Raw genomic sequence first — 7690 nt, 5'->3', positions numbered from 1 at the left:
GGGCAAGTACCAATGCCCTTCTTGACAATTTTACTTACATCATGTCATGTAAGAGACGATATTTCCATTTAAATCGAATTATCTTAAATGAGTGCAATTTCTAAACATGTTCACCTTGTAGAAAGAAATTACCCTGACTATATGAGCTTAAAAGTTAGTTACAACTCAATGTTTCTAGTTATTTTGCAGTCAGATTTCAAGATCAAACATTTCAAATTAACTAAAAATTCTCTATGCCAAGATCTCTCTAGTTCATTTTGGAGGAAGAAATGCAACATAATCAACAAATTAAATACCCTCTCAGAGTTACATAATATAATGTGGTTTCCTTATTCTAGTCCTTTATTGTGATGTTAATCTCATCACGGCCAAAATATGTGTTTATTATATTACCACTGTCATGATAAATAATAACTTATAATTCATTATTGTAGCTCTTAAAACTATATAATAATTTCATTAATATTTCACATTGTGATTTCAAGAAATAATTTATGAAGAATTATATCTCAAAAGGTACAAGTAATAAAATATTTTTCAGCATCATAAGCAGAAAACACTTCCTGTAGATTATGATAGTCACAATGGCACCTTTTATCTACCTGTGTCATATGCCATATTGAGTGAGGAAGACAGGTGGAGTGGCCTAGGAGATTGAGAACATAGTCAAACATCATCTGAATGGGTTTTCAACTGCTTAAGTATTTACACAATGACAAAGTTTGAATAACATAACAGCATTAGTATTCAATAAAAGCAGATACATGTAGATCTTGTATTTGAATGAGTGAATAGAATATAAAAAACTCTCCAAAGATTCTGAAAAATGAAGATACTTTGTGATGACTTAATAATAAAATAACCTTTTGCAAGGCAGAGTGGAGACTGAATCATCAGAGAATGAAGGACACAGTAACAAATTTAAAATCATGAGTAAACTCAACAAAAATATTTTTTATTCCAAAGAAATAATGGATAGTAGTTGCTTCTGTATGTATAAAGTTGAATTGCATGAATGGGAATGTTGAAATTAAAAAGTCTTACATCTGCCCTACTTAACTTGGGTAGTCATTTTGCATGTATAAATTCCCACAGACCTTGCTATACATTTTTGTCATGTAATAGCCATGACACATTGTTCCAAACTATGAAATTTCTCTTAAAGAGTACATTATCACTTTTTGAAAAAAGTCAATGTTGGAGGAGTGCTGTCACCAAGATGGCAGTATAGGCCATTCCTGACTGTGGACCTCTTCCTCACAAGAAGAACAACTAACAATTCAGGGACAAGATGAGAATAAAAGAATCCTAGAACACAAAGGTGAGAATGAAGCACTTTCCCCTGCACCACAGAGACCAAGACAGACTTCACTAGAAGGGTAAGAAAAACAACTACACGCTGACCACATTTCTCCCCACCCAGACCAGTGAAGCACATCACAGTGATGTCTTCCCTGAGCCTATGCCTACAGTTCTTCCAGTGGAAAAAGAGAGCCCAGGAGTGACAACCAGCTGCCCAATTTTGTGGGAGTCACTACTCTGAATTTGCCCCATGGGAATCACAGAGGAATATGCAGGGCTAAACAACTAGGAATCTGACTGTTGAAAAAGTCAGATTGAAAGGGGGAGGGGTTTCCAGCAACCAGACTCAGATCAAATTCCTACCTGCAGAGCCCAGGTGGTAGTACCAACCAGTGGTTTTGCTCATCTGCAGAACCATGTTGTGGTTATTGTCGGACCAAGGAATTAGGTGGGTTGAAGACCCATCTAATTTGCATCCCCAAATGAGGAGTTTTGCCTACCCTGGAGCCTGGTCTGTCCATGCCCAAAAGAATATCCTCCACCCACTATGGTTTTGGACCTCCTGTTGGCCAGAAGGGCTGTTCAGAAAAATTTGAGAGTTGCCTGAAATGGTCCCTCCCCATCTCACTAAGGCAGGAACCTGAGTCATAGTCCCACCTATTGTGGAGGATGGTCTCTAGCCCCATCTGACAGGAAGGGTTGGCAAGAACACCTTGAAGCTGCATAACACAGCAACTGTTGAGCTGAGAAGCAGCTGGGCATAACTCATTACCCCAAAGCAACACAGTTTAGCTTTTGGAACACAGTTTAGCTTGAGTCAAGACCACAAACCAAGAGAATTAGCAGCCTTAGAGCTGCTGTTCCTGCTATGCCAGAGTTAGAAAAATGAATTCATAGCTCCACTTATTACCTAATAGAGCCTTTAGATTACCTGACCAGGGAACCTCTCCAGGTCACGTGTGAAGTTGTATAGACAATCTAACAACTCTGCTCATATTGGCACTGGAATAGGGCATGGTTTTCACTGTATACAGAGAAAAAAATGTTCTCATATAACCAGGATATTTAGTATACATTCTAGCCTGATTTTTGTCGTTTTGCAACCAGCCATGAAAGCCTTAGGTCCTGTCCTGCTGCCCTGCCAGGGAAGATAATTCATACCCGTGACTGAATATAATATCTAGCCCCAAATAACTAGTAAGTCATACCAAAGAATCCAGGTAACATGAAGTCCATCCTACAGCCTCACTTGGGCAGGGAACAAAGCCAGCAGTCCTACCAGCTCTTCTCAGCCAGTGGAACATCCACCATCCGATTGCCAGAGTTCAAACAGTTGCTTCACTCAAAAACAGACCCTAATGGCAAACCGTATCTTCCCAAGAACATTACCAGAAGACACATTCATAAACCCAAACTGAGCTGAATGGTGAAGAACTATTTCTGCCAAAGTGAATCTTCAAAGTCTGGAAGAAGAGCTCGGTTACTCAAACGCAGAGACATCAATGAAAGAAATCAAGGATCATAGAAAAGCTGATAAATATGATACCACCAAAGGAAATTAATAAAGCTCAAATAACTGATACTAAAGAAATAGAGATCTATGAACAGCCAGACAAAGACTCCAGAATAATCATCTTATTTAGTAAACTGCAAGAACACAAAGAAAGACAACTAAACAAAATTTAAAAAATGTGTGAATTAAATGAGAATTTCAACAAAGAGAAAGACACAATTGAAAAAAAACACTGAAGGTGGCTCAGTTGGTTAAGTGTCTGACTCTTGATCTTCGCTCAGGTCATCATCTCATGGTTTGTGAGTTCAAGCCCCACATCAGGCAGTATGCTGACAGCATGGAGTTTCTCTCTCCCTCCCTCTCTCCCTCTCTCTCTCTCTCTCTCTCTCTGCCCATCCCCTACTCTGTCTCTCTCTCAAAATAAATAAACTTAAAAAAATAGTGAAATCCTTGAACTGAAAAATTCAATAATTGAACTGAAGAATTCAATGGAAACCTTCAAAATCAGACTCGACCATGCAGAAGAAAAAAATCAGTAGATAGGACATTTGAAATTATCCAGTCAGAATAGTAAAAAGAAAAATGAATAAAAAAGAGTGAAGAAAGCCTATGGGAATTAAGGGACACCATAAAAAGAAAAAATATTCTTGGGGCATCTGGGTGGGTCAGTCAGATAAGTGTCAGACTCTTGATTTTGGCTCAGGTCATACTCATGGTTTGTAAGACCAAGCCCACATTGTGCTCTGCACTGACAGTTCAGAGCCTGCTTGAGATTCTGTCTCTCCCTCTCTCTCTGCTCCTCCCTTGCTCACGTACTCTCTCTCTCTCAAAACAAAACAAAACAAAACAAAATATTAAAAAAAGAAAGAATATTCTTATTATGGGGATTCAAGAAGATGAGAGAGAGAAAGGGACAGAAAGTAGATTTAAAGCAGTAATGGCTGAAAACTTCCCAAACCTTGAGGGAGAAATGGACATCCAATTCTAAGAGGCCCAGATGACTTCAACAGGTTGAAACTGAACAGGGCTACACCAAGATACATTATAACTAAATTGTCTAAAGTCAAAGACAAAGCAAGAATTTTGAAAGCAGCAAGAGAAGAGAGAATTTACATAGATAGGAATTCCCATAAAACCATTTATAAACAGAAATTTTACTGGCCAGAAGACAATGGGATGATACATTCAAAATATTAAAATTGAAAAAAAGTCAAGGAAGAACATTGTACCTGGTGAAGAGATTCTTCAGACATGAAGGAGGGATAAAGACTTTTCCAAATAAACAAAAGCTGAGATGAAACATTACCACTAGACTTACTTTACAAGAAATGCCAAAGGGAGTTTTTGAGTGGAAATAAAAGAATGCTAAGAACATAAGAAGGCAGTGTAAAACTCACTGGTAATATTGAACATATAGTCAAAGCTGGATTCTGTAATATGGTAATGGGAATGGTGGTGCATAATTCACTTACAACTCTAGTTTAAAAGTAAAAAGAAACATGGGGTGCCTGGGTGGCTCAGTCGGTTGAATGTCCGACTTCAGCTCAGGTCATGATCTCACAGCTCACGAGTTCGAGCCCTGCATCAGGCTCTGTGCTGGGAGCTCGGAGCCTGGAGCCTGGAGCCTGCTTCAGATTCTGTGTCTCCCCTCTCTCTTCCCCTAAACCACTTGCATTCTGTCTCTGTCTCTCTCAAAAATAAAATACACATTAAAAAAAATTAAAAGTAAAAAGAAGCAAACATAGTAAAAATAACAATAACTATTAAAATCTATTATTAGTTACACAATATAAAAAATAAGGAATTTATAAGATCAATACCCTAAAATGTGAGGGGAATGAGAAGTAAAGTGTGAAGCTTAGGAATTCTGTTGAAGTTGTTATTAGGTTAGAATAGGGTGTTATAATTTTAATATGTTTCATGCCAGCGTCACAGTAAACCATAAGAGAAAAACCTATAGGAATCACACAAATAACATGATAAAGAAGTCAAAGCATGCTGATACCACAAGACATCAAAGCACACAAAAAAAGATAGCAGGATAAGAAACAAGGAATAGTAGATATACTGAACAATCAGAAAATAATGAACAAATGGCAATAATAAATCTTTACTTATCAATAATTACTTTAAATGTAAACAGACTAAATTACCCAATCAAAAAACAGAATGGCTGAATAGATTTTTTAAGAAATCAGAGAGAGAGAACCAATGATATGCTGCCTACAAGAGTCTCACTTCAACCTTAAAGACACACAGAGACTTAGAGTGAAGTAAAGGAAAAGGACATTTGAAACAAAGGTAACCAAAAAACAACAACAAACAAACAAACAAAAAACAAAGAACAAAACAAGAAACAAACAAAAAAAATGAGACTCCAAAAAACAAAGAAAAGATAAACACAACTCCCCCCCACCCCCCCAAAAAACAGGGGTAGCCATACTTACATTAAACAAAATAGACTTTAAACTAAAAATAACAAAATGAAACCAAACAAAGGGCCATGATATAATGATCAAGCAGTCAAACATATAAAGTACAAAGACTGAATCAGGAAGAAATAAAAAGTCTTAATAGACAAATTACTAGTGAGGAGATTGAATCAGTAATCAATGAACAAAAGCCCATGACCAAAAGGCTTCAATGGTGAATTTTACCAAACATTTAAAGAATTAATGACAATCCTCTCAAACTCTTTCAAAAAATAAAGAGGAGGGAACACTCCCAAACTCATTTTCTGAGGCAAGCATCACCTTGATACCAAAGACAGAAAACTACAGTACCAGAAAAGATAAGTATACATCAATATTGTTGATGAATATTGATGCACCAATTCTCAATAAAATAGTGGTAAAATTCAGCAACATATTAAAAAGATTATTCATCATGATAAGGGGGATTTATACCTGGAATGCATAAATGGTTCGACATACACAAATCAGTGTGATACATCACATTAATAGAATTAAAAAAATCATATGACCATCTCAACAGACACAAATAATTCATTTGACAAAATTCAACCTCAATTCATGATAAAAGCTCTTAACAAATTAGGATCTATAAGTAACATACCTCAATAGATAAAGGTCATATATGATAATCCCATAGCTAATATCATACTCAATGTTAAAAGGTTGAAAGCTTTCCCTCTTAGGTCAATAACAAGACAAGAGTGCCTACCCTCACCATCTCTATTCAATATAGTACTGGAAGCCCCTGCCAGAGCAACCAGGTAAGAAAAAGAAATAAAAGAAAGGAAGAAGTAAAACTGATTCTATTTGCAGATGACATGATTTTATATATAGAAAATCCTAAAACCTCCCACCCCTAAATTGTAGACCTAAACAGTAAGTTCAGTGAAGTTGCAGAATACAAAATTAACATCCAAAAATCAGTAGTATTTCTATACACTAGAAATGAACTATATGAAAAAGAAATAAAGAGGGGCATTTGGGCGGCTCAGTCGGTTGAGCATCCGACTCAGGCTCAGGTCATGATATCACGGCTCATGAGTTCAAGCCCCACCTTGAGCTCTGTGCTGACAGCTCGGAGCCTGGAGCCTGCTTTGGATTTTGTGTCTCCCTCTGTCTCTGCCCCTCCCTCACTTGCACTCTGTCTCTGTCTCTCAAAAATAAACATTAAATTTTTTTTTTAAAAAAAGAAATAAAGAAAATGAACCTATTAAATAGTATTAAGAAAAATACTTAGGAATAAACTTAACCAAGGAGGTAAAAGTTCTCTACTCTGAAAACAACACAACATCTATGAAACACATAAATGGAAAGGTATCCTGTGTTAATGGATCGGGAAAACTATTACTGCTAAAATGTCTATGCTATCAAAAACCCATGTAATCTCTAGATTACATTGATTACATTGATTACAAATGTAATCTCTATCAAGATTCCAATGGAATTTTTTAAAGAAGTAAAATTAAAAAATCGAAAATTTATATGAAACCACAAAAGACCCTGAATAGCCAAAGCAATCCTGAAACAGAAGAACAAAGTGAGAGGCATCAAGCCTGTTGATTTCAAGCTATACTGCAAAGCTCTAGTAATGAAAACAGTAGGATACAGTCATAAAAACAGACATCTAGATCATTGGAACAGAATTGAGAGCCTAGAAATAAATTTAATCATATATGATAAACCAGTATTGACAAGGGAGTCAAGAATACTCAATGGAGAAAAGACAGTTCCTTCAATAAATGATGCTGGGAAAATTGAATATTCATATGTAAAAGAATGACACTAGTCCCCTATTTATACTACTTAAAACTGAGTAAAGTCTTAAATTTAAGACCTGAAACTATGAAACTCCTAGGAAAAAACAAAAGAGAAAATATCCTTGACATGGATCTTAGCAATGATTCTATTTTGGATACGATAGCTAAAGCACAAGCAACAAAATAAGCAAGTGGGAACACATCAAACAAAAAAGCTTCTGCAAACAAAAGAAATAATTAACAAAGTGAAAAGAGGCCCTACAGAATGGGAAAAAAATATTTGCAAACCATTAGCTTGTAAGTGGTTAATATCTAAAATATATAAAGAACTCATACAACTCAATAGCAAAAAGCAAAAACCCAAAAAATCCAATTAAAAATGGTCAAAAGATCTGAATAGACATTTCTGAAAAAAGGCCAACAGTAAATTAAAAAATCTTCAACATTTTAGTCATTAGAAAAACGCAAATCAAAACCACAAGGAGATAGCACCTTATGTCTGTCAGAATGCATATCATTAAAAAGACAAAAGGTAACAAATGCTGATAAGGATGTGGAGAAAAAGGGAACCCTTGTGTACCACTGATGGGAATATAAATTGATGCAGCTCCTGTGGAAAACAGCATGGAGGGTACTCATAAAAT

This window comes from Panthera leo, chromosome A2 (genome assembly GCF_018350215.1).
Source record: "Panthera leo isolate Ple1 chromosome A2, P.leo_Ple1_pat1.1, whole genome shotgun sequence".
Classification (NCBI taxonomy): Eukaryota; Metazoa; Chordata; class Mammalia; order Carnivora; family Felidae; genus Panthera; species Panthera leo.
The sequence above is the reverse complement of the archived record's forward strand: the minus strand, read 5'-3'. Positions refer to the sequence as shown.